Below are 17,934 nucleotides of genomic sequence, written 5' to 3' on the forward strand. Positions count from 1 at the left end.
GGAGGTAGAGTTTCATTCTTGTTGCCCAGGCTGAAGTGCAGTGGCGCAATCTCGGCTCACTGCAACCTCTGCCTCCTGGGTTCAAGCAGTTATCTGCCTCAGCCTCCCAAGTAGCTGGGATTACAGGCATGCACCACCACGCCGGCTAATTTTGTATTTTAAGAGAAATGGGGTTTTTTCCATGTTGATCAGGCTGGTCTCGAACTCCCAACCTCAGGTGATCCTCCCGCCTCAGCCTCCCAAAGTATTAGGATTACAGGTGTGAGCCATCGCACCCAGCCTACTTTTGTTCTTAAAGGAATCTCCATACTGTTTTTCATAGTGGCTATACTAGTTCACATTTCCACCAGCAGTGTGTAAGTGTTCCCTTTTCACTGCAGTCATGCCAATATTATTTTTTTATTTTTAAATTATAGCCATTCTTACAGGAGTAAGGTAGTATCTATCTCATTGTGGTTTTAATTTGCATTTTTCTGATAGAGATGTTAAACATTTTTTCATGTATTTGTTGGCTGTTTTTATATCATTTGAGTATTGTCTATTCATGGTTTTTTTTACACACTTTTTGATGGGATTGGTGGGGTTTTTTTGTTTGTTTTGTTGTTGTTGTTGTTTTGCTGGTTTGTTTGTATTCCTTGTAGATTCTGGATATTAGTCCTTTGTTGGATGCATCGTTTGCAAAAATTTTCTACCACTTTGGGTTGTCTGTTTGCTGATTATTTCTTTTGCTGTTGAGAAACTTTTTAGTTTAATTAGGTCCCATTTATTTATTTTGTTGCATTCACTTTTGGTTTCTTGGTCATGAATTCTTTGCCTAAGCTAATGTCTAGAAGAGTTTTCTATTGTTATCTTTAAGAATTTTAGGATTTCAGGCCTTAGATTTAAGTCTTTGATCCACCTTGGGTTGATTTTTATGTAAGCTGAGAGATGAAGATCTAGTTTCATTCTTCTACATGTGGCTTGCCAATTATCCCAGTACTATTTGTTGAATGGGGTGTCCTTTCTCCACTTTATGTTTTTGTTTGCTTTGTCAAAGACCAGTTGGCTGTAAGCATTGGGCTTTATTTTTGGGTTCTCTATTCTGTTCCATCAGTCTACATGCCTGTTTTTATACCAGTACTGTGCTGTTTTGGTAACTATAGCCTTATAGTGTAGTTTGAAGTCAGGTAATGTCATTCCTCCAGATTTGTTCTTTTTGCTTAGTCTTGCTTTGACTATGTAGGCTCATTTTTGGTTCCATATGAATTTTAGAATTTTTTTTCTGGTTGTGTAAAATGATCATGGTATTTTGATGTGAATTGCTTTAAATCTGTAGATTGTGTTTAGCAGTAAGGTCATTGTCACCATATTGATTCTACCCATCCATGAGTTTCCATTTGTTTGCGTCATTGATGATTTGTTTCAACAGTGTTTTGTAGTCTTCCTTGTAGAGCTCTTTCACCTCCTTGGTTAGATATATTCCTAAGTATTTTAATTTTTCTTTGGCAGCTGTTGTAAAAGGGATTGAGTTCTTGATTTGATTCTCAGCTTGGTCATCATTGGTGTATAGCAGTGCCACTGATTTGTGTACATTAATTTTGTATCCTGAAACTTTACTGAATTCATTTATCAGATCTAGGAGCTTTTCATATGAGTCTTTAGGGTTTTCTAGGTGTATGTTCATATAATTAGCAAACAGCAACAGTTTTGACTTCTTCCTTTGCAGCTTGGTATAAAATTCTTTAAATTTTTCTGAATCTGAAAGTTTTCATAATAAAATGTTACTGATTAAAAATATGTTCTTAGGACTATACTTTCAGGGATCATTTCTGTAGTTTGTTACTAGAGAAGTTTCTCTGAATGTGTAGAGCACTGGAAAAATCAATATTTTTTTTAAAAAAGGAAAAAATATATGTATATTCTTATTATAAAGCAGTATTGGCAGCTGTATAAAAACCAGTAGCATGCGGTATCCTCCATGTCTGGGTACAACGATCCTCTGAAAAATTTATTCTTCCTAGTCTTTTATCACTGAAAATGGTCAAGCATTAAAGACTGTTGTAAAGAGGGTTCCCTCTTTACTTAGGAGGCTTCTAATTAAGCTCCTTCCAATATGATTTTTTAATACTCTTATAAATATTTCATATATCAAATTTCCGCCTGTGGTTTCCTGACATTTTGTAACTCCTATTGAATATACTCTTTATATAGGCGTTATGGGGTGTTTTTGCTTTTTAAGTGCTACCACATTCACAACTGTAACAGATAGTTCTTGGTACTTCAGAATAATTGTTTAAAATTTATCTCCTGTTAAGCTTAAAGTTACATTAGTTTTTCTTTGTTCTTTATATTAGAAATACTTCACCCCATTTTAATCAATGAGCTAGAAATATTCCAAGCCATAGGATTTAAAATAGTGATTGTATGTGTGTCTTTAAAAAATACATGGGATTTGTATTATACTTCTTGAAGGCCACATTGAGTGTTAATTTTTTCACTAATATTATTAGTTACAACGTTGATATCGGCTGGCACATTGTTACATAACTTACCCCAGAGTAAATCACTGACTTGTATTATCATGTTATTTCATGTTGATTACTCTGTCTTGCAAGAGTGAAATGGGTGGGTGAAGCTTATTAATGTCTCACTCTTACAGAATAACATCCTTCGTGTCTCCACATTGAACATTCTTCCCTTTTAATACTTTTCTTATATAGCTTAAAAAAAAAAACTTAAAATTACAGATGTTTGATACCTGGTCTTTTTACAATTTTGGTATTCTGTTACTTCAGGATATTGCTACCCTTCTACAGGTATTAAATGATATGTTTTGTTTTGTTTTGTTTTGTTTTGTTTTGTTTTGTTTTGTTTTGAGACGGAGTATTGCTCTTGTTGCCCAGGCTGGAGTGCAGTGGCGCCATCTTGGTTCACCACAACCTCCACCTCCCGGCTTCAAGCGATTCTCCTGCCTCAGCCTCCTGAGTAGCTGGGATTATAGGCATGCACCACCACGCCTGGCTAATTTTGTATTTTTAATAGAGACGGGGTTTCTCCATATTGGTCAGACTGGTCTCGAACTCCCAACCTCAGGTGATCCTCCCGTCTCGGCTTCCCAAAGTGCTGGGATTACATGCATGAGCCACTGTGCCCAGCCTTGGTGTGTATTTTTTAATGCTGAAGTGATTGGCTGTTGATTTGGTTTTGATAGTTTTTCACGCACTCAGCATAACTACAAACATCTTGGCAACATGTAACTAAGACTGTGAGTCTCTGGAATCTAGTTTTTGTGGAACTACTACCCTCTAGCTTCTGAAACAACTTTAGATGATTCCTTTTAAAAATTATTTTCTTTTATTCAGATCTTAACCTGTTGGGTATCTGATCCTTGCCTTTTCTTGGCAGGCAAGCATATCCAGTAGTATATTTTATTAAATAATCATGCTCGTTGATAAGAAAATAAAGAATAAGTTTTTCAGGGACTTAGATTTACTTATTTTGCTTTAATTTCACTTTGTGTGTATGTGGGTGTGTGTGGTGGAATTTCACTCTGATCGCCCAGGCTGGAGTGCAACAGTGCAATCTTGGCTCCCTGCAACCTGCACTGTCCTGGTTCAAGAGATTCTCCTGCCTCAGCCTCCTGAGTAGCTGGGATTACAGGCGTGCACCACCACGCTCAGCAAATTTTTGTATTTTTTAAGTAGAGACGGGATTTCACCATTTTAGGCAGGCTGATCTCGAACTTCTGACCTCAGGTGATCTACCTACCTTGACCTCCCAAAGTGTTGGGATTACAGGCATGAGCCGTCACCCCGGCCCTCGTTTCACTTTTTTACTGGTGATGGTTACTGATGTGTGTATGTGTTTCTTCTACTTACAGCTTTTTCTCCTTCTTCCATTTTTCCTGCGTTTTACTTTTCTTTGGCTCTTTGCTTTTCTTACTTTCTGCTTTGGACCTTCCCACTGCTCATTGCCTTTTTGTGGCTTTCCATTACTGAATCAAGATGGTTTCTTTTATCTTTGGTGCACTTCACATGCTGTATAAAACTAAGCCATTCTTCCAAGAGAATTATTTTTATTTACAGGAATCACTGCTTCTCCTTGTCTTTGGGTCCACTTGGTATTGTTCTTTCCTTCTTTCTACTTTCCGCCACTAGTTTTACCTAGCTTTACTTTGAGAGGCAGTATAGCATAGTGTAAGGAGCACCAATTAGCATGCTAGTTGGGTTCAAATCTTGACTCTGTTACCTGTTGTGTGGCTAATTCCTTAACTTGTCTATGCTGCCTTTTCTTCATTGGTAAAATGAAGATACCTGGTGATAGCTATCACAAAAGGTTATGTGAAAATTGTTACATAATATGTAAAAGGTACTTAGAACAAGACTTAGCACGTACTGGGTACCATGTAAGTATTAACTATAAGCTAATGATTATTGTTACTTTTTTTTTTTTTTTTTTTTTGAGACAGGGTCTCCCTCTGTCACCTAAGCTGCAGTGCAGTGGTGTGATCGTGGCTCATTATGGCCTCCATCTCCTGGGCTCACCGGGTTCAAGAGATCCTCCCAACTTAGCCTCCTGAGTAGCTGAGACTACAGGTGCACTCCACCACTCCTATCTAATTTTTGTACTAGAGATGGGGTTTTGCCATGTTGCCTTGGCTGGTCTCAAACTCCTGGGCTCAAGCAGCCTGCCCAACTCAGTGCTGAAATCACAGGCATGAGCCCCCGCACCTTACCTATTGTTATTACTTTTAATACAAAATGGTTCAAAGCAGTTGGATCTTCAGTGCCTCTTATCAGACATCCTTCTGGTTTATTTTTTTCCTCCACATTTATTTATTTATTTATTTGAGACAGAATCTGGCTCCATTGCCCAGGCTGGAGTGCAGTGGCACGTTCTCTGCTCCCTGCAGCCTCTGCCTCCTGGGCTCAAGCCACCTTCCCACCTCAGCCTCCCAAGTAGCTGGGACGACAGATGCACACCACCATACGCAGCGGATTATTATATTTTTTGTAGATACGGAGTCTCACCATGTTGCCCAGGCTGGTCTTGAACTCCTAAGCTCACATAATGTGCTTGCCTTGGCCTCCCAAAGTGGGATTAAAGGCATGAGCCAGGATACCTGGCCTCCACATGTTATTTTTTATGTTTCATTGTCTTAACAATTCTACCTCATCATCTCTTCTCTCAGGAGTCCACCTCTTCTTATAACTTGAAAGAGGAGTAAAGCCAAAGCCAGACAAGAACTCTAGCTACTTCTCACCACCCACCAATAAACTTAACTATCACTGTACTCTTTCTTTCCTCTCCCCATGTCCCCAGCCTGGGCCTCCTCCTGTTTAAGACCAGTCCTTTCACTCATCCTCTGAATCCCATTTCCTTCTACCTATCTAGGGACCTCATACCATCTGTTATCACCTGTTTCCTGTATCTTTAACCTTTCCCTCTTTTCTGTGTCTTTTCCGACAAAAATCAAAACATTCTCTTTGTATTTTACTGTAATAAAAAAAAAAATCTGAGAGAAAAACAAAGGAAAAAAACATGTTCTAGCTTGTCCATTCTGTAAAAAATCAGTATACTCTCTTGACCCCTTATTTCTGTCCAGCTAACCCCTTGCTGTATTTTAGAACCTAGCTACTTTATGATGAATTGTCTTTACTCACGGTTTTCACTTCCTCATGTCTGTATATTCTTTCCTTTTCTATGGCAATTTTCTAACTCTTCACTACTTTTTTCTTATGTGCTATTATAAGGTCATCAGTGACTCCTTTGTGGCTAAATCCAATAGACTTTGGTTTCTATCTTATTTGACCAGTCAGCAGCATTTGACACTGTCAATCACTACTCCTTGAAATACCTTGTACCCTTGGTTTCTGAAGTAACTCCTGCCATGCTGGTTATTCTGTATATCTATCTCTTTCACAGGTTTCCCTTCTGCTACCCCACCTTCACTTTTTTCCTCTTCATTTTTTTCTTAATTGGTCTAGCTAAAGATTTATCAATTTTGCTTATTTTTTTCAGAGAACCAAGTTTTGGCTTTAATTTTTCCTATGGCTTGTCTTTTTAATTTATGTCTGTGCTTTGTTTTGTCTATTTATTTTGGGTTTTCTTTGCTCTCCTAGCTAAGGTAGACATATAGACCACTGATATGTGTGTGGGGGGCAGGGGGGTGAAATACATGTAACCTAAAATTTGCCATCATAACCATTTTTAAGGGTACAGTTCAGTGGCATTAAGTACATTCACATTATTACACAACCATCACCCCCACCCATCTTTCAGAACTCTCTTCATCTTTCAGCAGTGTAACTCCGTATTCATTAAACAGTAGCTCCCCATCCCTTTCTACCCACATCCCCAGGCAACCACCCTTCTATTTTTCTGTCTCTGAATTTGAGTGTCCTGTAACTACATCATGTAATTGGAATCATATGGCATTTGTTCCTTAATTATTGGTTTATTTCACTTGCATAATGTCTTCAGGGTTCATTTGTGTTGCAGCATATATCTGAATTTCCTTCCTTTTTAAGGCTGAATAATATTCCATTGTGTATTTATGCCACATTTCATTAGTTCATTCATCTCTCGTGGACTTTTGGGTTGCTTCTACCTTTTGGCTATTGTGAATAATGCTGCTTTGAATATTAATGTACAAATACTGGTGTGTGCTTGCTTTCACTTCTTTTGAGTATCTACCCAGAAGTGGAATTGCTGGATCATATGATGATTTCTATTTTTTATTTTTTGAGGAACCACTATACTGTTTTCTACAGTGGCGACACCATTTTACATTCCCACCAGCTGTGCACGAGGATTTTAATTTCTCCACATCCTTGCCAAGACTTGTTATTTTGTTTTTGTTTTCTTTTACTATTAGACATTTGAATGGTTATGACGTGGTAAGTCATGGTATTTAGAGACCATCATTTCTTTTTTTTTTTTTTTCCCCAAGACAAAGTCTCGCTCTGTCACCCAGGCTGGAGTACAATGGCACCATCTTGGCTCACTGCAACCTCTGCCTCCTGGGCTCAAGTGATTCTCCTGCCCCAACCTCCCAAGTAGTTGGGATTACAGGTGTGCGCCACCATGACCTTCTAAATTTTGTATTTTTAGTAGAGACGGGGTTTCGCCATGTTGGTCAGGCTGGTCTCGAACTCCTGACCTTGTGATCCGCCCACCTTGGCCTCCCAAAGTGCTGGGATTACCGGCGTGAGCCACCGCGCCTGGCCTGGAGACCATCATTTCTAACATATCCTTTAAAGCTACAGATTTTCCTCTAAGTGCTGCTTTTGCATCCCACAAATTTTGATATTGTCATGTTTTTAATATCAGTTAAAAATACCCAGTTTCCTTTGTTGATTCCTTATTTGACCAGCCCATGGGTTATTATTTAGAAGTGTGTTGTTTAATTTCCAGATATTTAGGGCTTTCTTGATATTTTATTACTTTTTCTGTTTCGGTGAGAGAACATGCTCTGTGCATTCATTCCTTTAAAATTTATTAAGATTTGTCTTATGGCCCAGCATATGATCTTTCTTGGTGAACATACCACTTTGCACTTGAAAAGACTGTATATTCTGTGCTGTAAATGTCAGTTTGGTTAAGATGATTTCCCTTTACATCTTTTTTTTATTTTTCGAGACGGGGAGTGCAGTGGATTGATCTTGGCTCACTGTAACCTCCACCTCCCAGGCTCAAGAAATCCTCTCACCACAGCCTCCCAAGTAGCTGGCACTACAGGTGCATGCCACTATGTCTGGCTAATTTTTGTATTTTTTGTAGAGACGGGTTCCACCATATTTCCCAAGCTGCAGATTTTTTATATCTTTACTGATGGTTTGTGTGTGTGTGTGTGGTTCAGTTCTAAATTGCAGAGAGGGGTTATTAATCTTCAACTATTGCTGGGCGTGGTGGCTCACACCTGTAATCCCAGCACTTTGGGAGACTGAAGCAAGCGGATAACCTGAGGTCAGGAGTTCGAGACCAGACTTGCCAACATGGTGAAACTCCATCTCTACTAAAAATACAAAAAGTAGCCAGGTGTGGTGGTGCATACCTGTAGACCCAGCCACTTGGGAGGCTGAGGCAGGAGAATTGCTTGAACCCGGGAGGTGAAGGTTGCAGTGAGCCAAGATCGTGCCATTGAGCCAAGATCATGCCATTGCATTCCAGCCTGGGTGACAGAGCGGGACTTTGTCTCGGAAGGAAAAAGAAAAAAGAGAAATGATGGTCTCTAAGTATCAATGACTTACCACCTCGTACCCATTCGAATGTCTAATGTCTAATGTAGTAGTAAATGACATTAGAGATCACGCCACTGCACTCCAGCCTGGCGACAGAGTGAGACTCAGTGTTTAAAAAAAACAACTTCAACTTTTGGCCAGGCATGGTGGCTCACACCTGTAATCTCAGCACTTTGGAAAGCTAAGGTGGGTGGATCCATTGAGCCCCAGGAGTTTGAGACCAGCCTGGGCAACATGAAACCCTTGTCTCCGCAAAAAAAATACAAAAATCAGCTAGGTGAGGTGGTGCACACCTGTAGTCCCAGCTATTCAGGAGGCTAAGGTGAGAGGATTGCTTGAGTCCCGGAGGTCCAGGCTGTGTGTGTTGTGATTGTGCCTCCTCTCTCTAATCTAGACGACAGAGTAAGAAGCCTGTCTCAAAAAAAAAATCGTCAATTATTATTGTGGAATTAACTTTCCCTTTAATTTTGTCAGTGTTTTATTTTGAAGCATACTCTTTTTTTTTTTTTTTTTTTGAGACGGAGTCTCGCTCTGTTGCCCAGGCTGGAGTGCAGTGGCCGGATCTCAGCTCACTGCAAGCTCCGCCTCCCGGGTTTACGCCATTCTCCTGCCTCAGCCTCCGGAGTAGCTGGGACCACAGGCGCCCGCCACCTCGCCCAGCTAGTTTTTTGTATTTTTTAGTAGAGACGGGGTTTCACCTTGTTAGCCAGGATAGTCTCGATCTCCTGACCTTGTGATCCGCCCGTCTCGGCCTCCCAAAGTGCTGGGATTACAGGCTTGAGCCACCGCGCCCGGCCTTTTTTTTTTTTTTGAGGCAGAGTCTCACTCTGTCGCCCAGGCTAGAGTGCAGTGGTGTGATCTCGGCTCACTGCAACCTCTGACTCCCAGGTTCGAGCAATTCTTCTGCCTCAGCCTCTTGAATAGCTGGGATTACAGGCGAGCGCCACTACGCCTGGCTAATTTTTTTTTGTTTTTTTTTTAGTAGAGACGGGGTTTCACCATGTTGGCCAGGCGGGTCTTGAATGCCTGACCTTGTGATCTGCCCACCTCGGCCTCCCAAAGTGCTGGGATTACAGGCTTGAGCCACCGCGCCCGGCCAGCATACTCATTTTTTATTACTCACCTCTATCTTTGATAATACTTTGTCTTAAGTCTGCTTTGTCTGGTGTTAAAGTAAGCCAACTCCAGCTTGTACATACTGTTTGCATGATATATATTCTTCCATATCTATCTGTCTTTTTATTTAAAGTGGGTTTCTTATTTAAAAAAACATATTTGAGAATGCTTTTATCTCTTCTGACAATCTGTGCCTTTTAGTCAAAACATTTAGTTTATTAAAATGTTTTTAATTTTTACATTACTTTGAAAAGCAACATGTATTAGTTTGCTAGGGTACCATAACAAACTATGACAAAGTAGGTGGCTGTTAACAGAAATTTTTGTCTCATAGTTGTGGAGGCTAGAAGTTCGAAATCAGGCATAGGTGGGGTTGCTTCCTCCTGAGGACCATGAGGAAAGCATCTCTTGTTCCATGTCTCTCTTTTAGCTTCTGGTAGTGCCTTGGCTTGTGGCAGCACAACTCCAGTCTTCATGGGGCATCCTCCCTATGTGCATGTCTGTCTACAAATGTCCCCTTTATACAAGGACACCTCAATGATCTCCCTTTAACTTGATTACCTCTAAAGACTCTATTTCCCTGATTAGGTCCCATTCTGAGGCACTGGGGTTCAAGATCTCAACATATCTTTTTAGGGAACCCAATTCAACCCATACCAAGACATACATAAAGTTAACTGCTTGTGCAGAGGTAAGTTGGAGAAAGCCACTGTGCTTGTGTACATATTTTTTTAAAAGGTACAAAAATTTAATTATGTTAAAACAGTAACATACATTTGTGTGTATGAGGGAGGGATATTTAAAATTAAAATATTATGTAATCACAAGAAAGACCAGATATTCTTGCTCTGTCCTTGGGCAACCAAGAAAATTAAGGCCTGTTTTATATCCCAAAAATACAAAGAGACTTGATAGAAGTTATAGTACTCAGTGCTTGCAACCCAAGTCAATTTATACTCTTGTTAGATAAGTTTAAATTCTAAAGGCTACAAAAATCTTGTTAAATCGAGGGGGAAAAATTCATTTTAGAACAGTTATTCAAGATAAAAGAAAGGCATGTGTTCAGTGAGGGAACTGCCTGCTGTCAGATGATTTCTTGCTAATGTGTGTAAAGATTTTGGACTTCTCAACTTTCTTGAAGATTTTGGACTTCTCAACTTTCTTGGTTTTCTGGTAGCCAAATCCACCACCACCTCCTCGCTTTTTCTGCTTGCCTTCATTGTCGTTGACGTTCAGATCAACAAAGGGAGGCACCTTGAAACCAAATGACAGAGCAACTTGAAGCAAATTTAAGTTATTTACATTAAAGATCTGTTTCAGAGAATGGGAATCATAGGCTCGTATGTATGACTTAAATGCTTCCTGGGCTGACTTACAAAGAAAGTAATTCTTTTCAATCAATTTCTCAAGCTGAGACTGAATGTCAGAAATTTTAGACCAGGAAAAGTCAAATTCACTTAATGGAACCTTGGATTGTTTCAAGTAGCGAAGAAAACCGAATTCTTCTGGGCCCAAAATGGTCAAGGCATGCATTCTTCCATTTAGGCCTCTGGCTGTTCTACCCACATGATGAATATATTCCTTAGTGTCATCCAGATGGTCGTAGTGAACAATCCATTCGACTTCAGGAATGTCCAGTCTTCTTGCTGCCACATCCGTACACAATAGTGTTCCCAAATCTGCATTGCAGAACTGGAAGAATGTGGTTGTACATTTATTTTGCTTTTACTTTCCATGAATGGCCAAGACGGGCAAATCAATGTAGTTCAGCAAGTCTTAGTGGTATTTCACGCACATACAAGATGGAAAGAAGACCATGAGCTGCTGCTTTCAGTTCTTCTTAAGGAGTGTAAAGAGCAGAAGGGATCTCTTTCCAGAAGGACAAACAACATCTCTCTGCTCCAGACCATCCACTGTTGCATTAGCTTTATCATCATCAACACTAACGTAAAATGGTCCTTTTTCAGAGAAATCCTTGCCAGGCCTTCAACTTTTCAAGTTTGAGTGGCAGAAAAGAGCATAGTGTGTCTATGTGTTGGCAAAAGTTTAAATATTTGCTTTAATTCCTCTTCAGACCCAACATCCAAGATACAATCGGCTTCATCAATAACCAGACACTGCAGATTTTATACATAAACCCTGGGATATTCTGCATATGGTACAGCAGACGGCGTGGTGTGGCCACAATGATGTTAATCTCATTAGCAAGTTTCTGTGCTTCAGCACATCCATTACTGCCACCCATTATCACCCCATAGGTATGCACGTGGTGAGTCATTAGCTCCTTAAGAACACCAAAAGTTTACATGGCTAGCTCTCTAGTAGATGAGAGAACAAGGACTTCCGATGCATTCCTGGGCATGAATTGTAACAATGGGTTCAACTGCAGGGATGAGAAAAGCCAGGGTTTTACCACTGCCTGTTTTTGCAGCTGCTAGAAGATCCCTGCCTTCCAGAAGTGGTCTGATACTTTTATGCTGAATTTCAGTCATGTATGTAAACCCCCCCCCTTTTTTTTTAAACTTCAGAGTGTTTTCATTGACAAGATTACATAGAGAGGCAAATGAAGTATCCTCAAACGTTCCTGTCAGTCCCAGGGGTAGGCTGGGCACCTCAATGTCGTCATCATTATCTGGCTTCTCCACATTATTTTCTGTTTCTTTAGGAGTCTCAGCACTTTCTTCTTCAGATTCTTCTGTTTTCAGTTTTTGCTTTTTTTGTATCAGTCCCAGCATCATTCTCTTTTTCTCTTTTGATTCTGAATTGGGAGACTGCATTGCTGCTTCTCCATTGGTTAATATGGTGGATTTCTGGGGAGATTTTTTAGCTTTTGTATTTTCCACTGCTTCTTCAGACACATCTCCATTTTGAGCTTCTGATAAGCCCACATTCATAGAGTGTTTTGATTTTTTAACCTTTCTCCCTCTCATTCTTTCTTCAGACACATCTCCATTTTGAGTTTCTGACGGTCAGATTTGAGGCCCCTGCAACTTTAGGTTCTGGTGCCGCAATTTGAGTTTCTGCTGCTTGATCTTCTTGCGCAGGAGTGTTTCATCGGCAGGTGAGACATTGCTGTCCAAGAAGTGCCTAGACCACGACGCCACACAGTACAGCTACTCAGTTCTCGAGGCTGATGTTACTTCCACTTGTGTACATATTTTAAAGCATATATGCAGTTGGAACTCTTGAGTGCTTGATGTGGACAATTGAAAACTCTTTAGGGAAAACAAGGAGTTCTTTAAATGCTAGTTGACTAAAACTGACTTGAATTTTACTTGCTCATGTAAGGAGCCACATAGATGAATAAGATAGGCCTTCTATTCAGTCTTTCTTTCTAGATACAATAGTATGATGTGAATAGCAGATATCCCTTAAGTACTGTAATTAACCCATTTATGCCTACCGTTCCATTATTGGAACTCTAAGCATGTGGGAGTTATTTCTATCCTGCTGAAGGTCACCACTAAGGTCTGATTGCAAAAATTCAAATAATTGCAACCTCTGGCATAAATGGGTTAAATTATTATAAATGACAGCATAATGGGGTGGGGAGAAATAACTGGGAAATGAAGATTTTTTGGGGGGGGGGTCATACAGACCTTTGTGTAAATCCTGGTTTTGTTACTTAGTCAAAGGGATATGGACAATTTAACCTGATTTTGTCTCCTCCTTTAAAACTGGATTTATTTTTATTTTTATTTTTTTAAGACAGAGTCTCTCTCTGTTGCCCAGACTGGAGTGCAGTGGCGTGATCTCAGCTCACTGCAACCTCTGCCCCCCAGGTTCAAGCAATTCTTGTGCCTCAGCCTCCTGAGTAATAGCTGGGGTTACAGGCGTACACCACCACACCCAGCTAATTTTTGTATTTTTAGTAGAGACAGGGTCTCAAACTCCTGGCCTCAAGACATCCACCCATCGGCCCCACAAAGTGCTGGGATTACAGGCGTGAGTTACCGTGCCTGGCTTATAACTGGATTTAAAATATCCTTTTACCAGGTTTGTGAATTTGTGAGTCCAGAGTGAGATAATGACACTTGGTGGGAGTTACTCAATATATATTAATTTATCTTCCCTTGATGTAGAAAGTAACAATCGGCATGACTTGGTGACTATCAGCAAGGAGAGGAAATTCTAATCATTTAATGTTTCTGAATTAATTGATTTATTGATAACTCTCCATTACTTTTTCAAATCTCTGAACTAGAAAGGGCTTATTCATAGAGTAAAATGATTAGAATCTTTGTTTCATTGAAAAACAACTAGTTATAAAATGTTTGTTTGTTTTTTATTTTTTTTATTTTTTGAGATGGAATTTCGCTCTTGTTGCTTAGGCTGGAGTGCAGTGATGCAGTCTCGGCCCACTGCAACCTCTGCCTCCTGTGTTCAACCAGTTCTCCTGCCTCTGCCTCCCAAGTAGCTGAGATTACAGGCATGCACCACCATCCCCAGCTAATTATTTTATTAGTAGTAGTAGTAGTAGTAGTAGTAGTAGAGATGGAGTTTCATCATGTTGGCCAGGCTGGTCTCAAACTCCTGACCTCAGGTGATCCACCTGCCTTGGCCTTCCAAAGTGCTGGGATTACAGGCGTGAACCACCATGCCCGGCCAAATGGTCTTTTTTTTGATACAAGATCTTGCTGTCATCCAGGCTGGAGTGCAGTGGTGAAATCGCAGCTCACTGTAGTCTTGACCTTCCAGGCTCAAGTGATCCTCCTGCCTCACTCAGCCTCCTGTCTAGCTGGTACTACAGGCGCACGGCACCACACTTAGCTAATTTTTAAAAAAATTTTTTTAGTAGAGACAAGGTCTCTCTGTGTTGCCTCAGCTGGTCTTGAACTCCTAGGCTCAAAGGAGCTTCCTCCCTTGACCTCCCAAAGTGTTGGGATTATAGGCATGAGCCACTGTTCCAGGCCTAAGATTATCTTTTTAAATTCAGATGAAGTAGTCCATTTGAAATTCTCCCTGAAAACGTAAAAACACTTAAGGGAAGTAAACTAATGTGAAATAAAGATCACAAAACATTTTCATTACTGTTCAGAAAAAGAAAAAGCATGTTCCCAAATATGAGTTCTCATGTAAATCCAATCTAAAAACTTGCTTCGTATCATGGGAAAAAATAGACATTTACTTAGATTGATAAGAGTGACAAGTTTAGAGCAAAATATAAAATACGAGGTACTGCTATATTTGTAAAGAAAAAAAGACTCTTAATAGTGAGAAACATCTTATTAATAACTTTTGGTGGGGTGGTTGAGTTGTAATTTGCACTAGTTCGAGTACACATGTATACATTTTCCATGTAAGTTTAACATGAAGTTTCTACGTTGTGCTGTGATTCTTCCATTCTTAAATCAATTGTTTTAACAGGTTTCCTACAAAACATTTGTATGTTGTGTGTGTTGCACTCTTAAAATACTAATTTATATATTTTGTTTGCCATTTGCAGTTAAGCTTTTAATCATAATGTGACTGAACCTAAAAGAACAGTATGCTTCTCCCAAACATAAGCACCATAAATCAAGAACATTTACTCAGTGATTTTTCAGTGCACACTCTTATTTCTATTTTTTTAATTTTTAATTTTTTTCTTATGATCTTGTTGCATACCAGTGTATGCACTCTTTTAGGCGGTTATAGAATATAGACAGGACTCAGCTTTGTCTGTCAAGTCGCATTAGGCCCATGGGTGAGCAAAATCTGTAAACTACTTACTGATCACTTGTATATAAAATATTATACTGGTGAATAGAGTAGTGACTTTTTTTTATGGAATCACTGCAATATAATAAGCAATATTAAGAGTATAACACATAAATGTTATAGAAACAGAAATAAGAACATCTGCTGCTGGTTTGTCCACACAAATCTTGTACACAAATGTGCACAGCAGCTTTATTTGTAATAGCCCAACTTCAAACAACTTAAGTCTATCAGCAATTAAATGATAAAACAGATTGTTACATCCATGCGATGGAATAGTATTCAACAATAAAAAGAACAAAAATCCTTACGCTCCACAGCATGAATGAATCTCAGAATAATTATGTCCATGAAAGAAGCCTGAAAAAAAGAGTACGTGCTATATAATCCCATTTATATAAAATTCTAGAAAATGGAACTACTAAAGTGAAAAGCACATTGATAATTCCTGGCAAGGACAGGAAGGCAAGATTGCAAAGAAACTTACAGAAATTGTGCAATATTCCTTATCTTGATGGTGGTGATATATATGTCATAACTCATCAAATTATACACTATGCAGTTTATTATACATGAATTATATCAGAAAGGCACTCATAAAGTGATTTTTTAAGAACTTGTGGGAGTACAGATGTGATTGATTGTATAAATATATTGGAATAATCCTTGGAGAGACAGAGCAAATACCCTGGTAAACCTAAATTGATATGATATGAAACACAGGATCAGTGGGTCCAAATAGAACTACCACCAGAGTTCAGTGTAGAGAAAGACAGCTTGGTTTAATAATAAAATGAGAATAGGATTTAATTAAAGTCAGAGGCTTTGAATTTGAGTCCCTGTTAGCCCATATTTTCTGTAATCTTTATTTTTCTCATCTTTAGTTTCGTTAAGATTTTAAGATCCAAAGAATATATTTGAAAGTACATCTGAAAGTGACATCAAAACGGAAGGCTGGCTGGGCACAGTGGCTCACACCTGTAATCCCAGCACTTTGGGAGGTCGAGGTGGGCGGATCACGAGGTCAGGAGTTCGAGACCAGCCTGGCCAACATGGTGAAACCCTGTCTGTACTAAAAATACAAAAATAAGCTGGGCGTGGTGGTGCACGCCTATAATCCTAGCTCTCAGGAAGCTGAGGCACGAGAATCACTTGAACCCGGGAGGTGGAGGTTGCACTGAACCAAGTTTGTGCCACTGCACTCCAGCCTGGGTGACAAAATGAGACTCTGTCTCAAAAAGGAAAAAAAAAAAAAAGGCTTTGCTGACATTTAGGTTAAAAGGGAAAACAAAATAAAACAGAATTTGACCTGTGGAGATCAGTGAGGAGGGAATTCCGAAAAGGGACCAGAGCTGGGGAAGTGGGATTATGTATGATATATATGGAAAATGAAGAGTCAAAACCAGTTGAGGGCAGAGAGTTCATTTTGCAGAGTAGGGAGGGAGAGACAGCAGCCTAAAGTTATCTAACAGCATAATAGATTGTAAAATAGCGAGAAAGTTTACCATCAGGATGTAAGTTGCTGTTACTAGCCCTGTAACCTTAGCCAAGTCATTTAATTCTCTGAACCTCAATTTCCCCATCAATGTAATGGGAGATAATAATGGTTCTGCCAGATCTCAAGGATTTTATATATTTAAATCAGTCCATATCAGATGTGATAGGGTGTAGGATAGTGCTGAAAAGTACCAAGTACTGTTGATAGTTCAGCGTGATCATCAAGCTGTGAGCTAATAAGTGTCTGGACTCAGATAATTGTATTTTAGAGACAGTTTAAATAATGGTAAAGATTAATATAAGGCCAGTGAGACTGAAGGCAAGGAGATCAATCAGGATGCTGTTTCAGTAGTCCAAGGCAGTGATAGTGGAGAAAGGAAGGGATGGATTTGTGAAATAGGTCTTGGTGACCAGGTCTGTGTTAGAAGGAAAAGGGGAAGAGAAATTGTATTAGTTTTCTGTGGCTGTTGTAATTAATTATGACAAATTAGAGAGCTTAAAACAATACATTAATTTTCTCACAGAAGCTTGAAATTATCATAACTGGGTTGAGATCAAGATGTTGGCAAGTACTGCTTCCCTCCAAAGGATCTAGGGGAGAAACCATTCCTTTCCTCTTCCAGCTTAAGTGGGCTGCAGGCATTCATCTTGTGACCATATCATTCATCACTGCAGTCTTTACATTGCCACGCCACCTTCTCTTCCCCAACTTTCACCTTCTGTGTGTGCCAAGTCTCCATCTGCCTTCCTTATATAAGGAGACTTGTGACTGTATTTAGGGCCCACCTGGGTAATCTGGGATAATCTCCCCATTCCAGGATATTTCATCACATCTGCAAAGCCATAAAGTTATCTTTCACAAATTCGAGGGATTAGAACGTGGACATTTGGGGTTTTAGCTTTTGGAGTTGTACTGTCATTAGTACTTGAAAAGAAGAATACATTTTGAGAGATGATAATGAATTCACTTGGGACCTGCTGAAATACCTATGGGACATGTGTATGAAAGTATTCAATTTATGTTATCGGAAAACCTTGAATCAGGTGACTGAAACAATACAGACATTTATTTAAAACAAAAAACAGCCTCAAAGTTGGTTAAATTAGCAATTCAGTGATATCCTTGAGGACCTAAGTTCTTGCTTTGCCATCCGTAGGCTGGCTCTCCTATGGTAACAAAATGACCCCCATAATTCTAGGCCTTCATTCCAGATATGAAAACTTAGTTGGCTTGTTTTGTATGCCCCCCTCCCTCTGCGCCCTTTTTTTTTTTTTTTTTGTCTGCAAGGAAACCTAACTTCTGAAGCTACCCAGCAGGTTCTATTTTTTGTGGCCAGATAAACATTCTCTTGACCATCATCTTTTACCTAAAAGAATTTTTTTTTTTTTTTTTTTTTTT

General features: G+C 39.5%; 1 protein-coding gene and 1 pseudogene across 9 annotated transcripts in view; one reads left to right on the plus strand and one right to left on the minus strand.

Moving 5' to 3' along the window:
• The window catches only part of ZBTB44 (zinc finger and BTB domain containing 44), a 70,001-nt gene that overhangs the window by 7,618 nt on the left and 44,449 nt on the right, over positions 1-17,934 (plus strand). The gene's annotated exons all lie outside the window — the stretch shown is intronic.
• On the minus strand, positions 10,401-12,408 carry LOC108529065 (ATP-dependent RNA helicase DDX18 pseudogene; annotated as a pseudogene).

This window comes from Rhinopithecus bieti, unplaced genomic scaffold, assembly GCF_001698545.2.
Source record: "Rhinopithecus bieti isolate Rb0 unplaced genomic scaffold, ASM169854v2 scaffold_5750, whole genome shotgun sequence".
In the NCBI taxonomy this organism is placed as follows: domain Eukaryota; kingdom Metazoa; phylum Chordata; class Mammalia; order Primates; family Cercopithecidae; genus Rhinopithecus; species Rhinopithecus bieti.